The sequence below is a fragment of the Rhagoletis pomonella genome, unplaced genomic scaffold (assembly GCF_013731165.1).
Source record: "Rhagoletis pomonella isolate Grant_MI unplaced genomic scaffold, Rhpom_1.0 Rhpom_scaffold_00007, whole genome shotgun sequence".
Classification (NCBI taxonomy): domain Eukaryota; kingdom Metazoa; phylum Arthropoda; class Insecta; order Diptera; family Tephritidae; genus Rhagoletis; species Rhagoletis pomonella.
Genome location: NW_023458561.1, coordinates 42,643,566 through 42,644,785, shown reverse-complemented (window position 1 = coordinate 42,644,785; position 1,220 = coordinate 42,643,566).

Below are 1,220 nucleotides of genomic sequence, written 5' to 3'. Positions count from 1 at the left end.
TGAGCGACCTCTAAATATTTTTTGATTTCAAAATAAAAAAATAGGGGTATACTTTTTTTTCGATATAGAACAATCATAGGGGTGAGAGCATTAAAATTCCGACTTTACTTATTTTGGATCACCCTAATGTACATGCATACATGCACGTCCGGCTTTCTTTGCATATGGATGTAGATATCTACATATATACTCTGAACAAAGAATATCTAAGAATATGAACACATATACAATGCATATAGATAGACATCTATAGATACATGTATGTATGTACAAATGTATAAACAAAGATATTATTCATACACTTGACCGATTGTTTACTTTTTACATTCCGCCAATTTTGTTTACAATTTGCTCTAACTAGCACCTAACAGTCAGTCGCGCCCCCTCTGCTTTTGTAACATGCAGCGTAAACTAGTAAATGGTTTTAAGGGTTTTTACACCCTTTATAATTTGGTGGTTGGTCTTAGGGGAAAAATTCAAATAAACAAAGAAAAACTAGTTCACAAATGATTTTATGACTTTATCATGTAAACATTCACGCCTATGTTTGACGACTACAACACGTATGTAAATAGTATATATCTTTACCTTACTGTAGAAAGGCCCTAACTCATTTTCTTTTCAAATCTAACATTGTACAAATATCTGCCGATTACTCACTAAAAACCTATTGGATTTTAAAAATAACTACTAGAGCATACAACTATTTGCATTTTTAAATATAAAAAACATTTAAAAGAAATTCGCAGCAAAAGGACTGGGGTTTTTATGTAGTTTTTTCATCACTCCCTAAAGAAGCCAAAATGTAAGATAGGGCCTTTATATTATAATTAAGGTACCGTACACACCCTACCGGAAAATCTGCTATTGTCTTTATGCCTTAGCAAGAATAATATTCTGCTACTTAAAAACATAGGTAGTGACAATATCAAGGCGCGCACTACAAAAATGGAGTTAGTTAAATGTCAAAGATACTGAGTCTGAAGATTTTCTGCATAGAGTTGATGTCTGTATGAGTCCTGGAAATTTTTTCTACAAGCGGCTAAAGTGAGCTTTTTTATAAAAAAGTTCATTGTTTCCAGTGTGGTCACACATGGGCTTTTCCTACCAAAACTGGTATGTTTTTTTCCATTTGGTAGGTTTGTAGGCTAGATTGGATTTTGGTACGTTTCGCGACAATGAGTAATAGTTGTTTGCGAAAAATAGAAAATATGTATCCC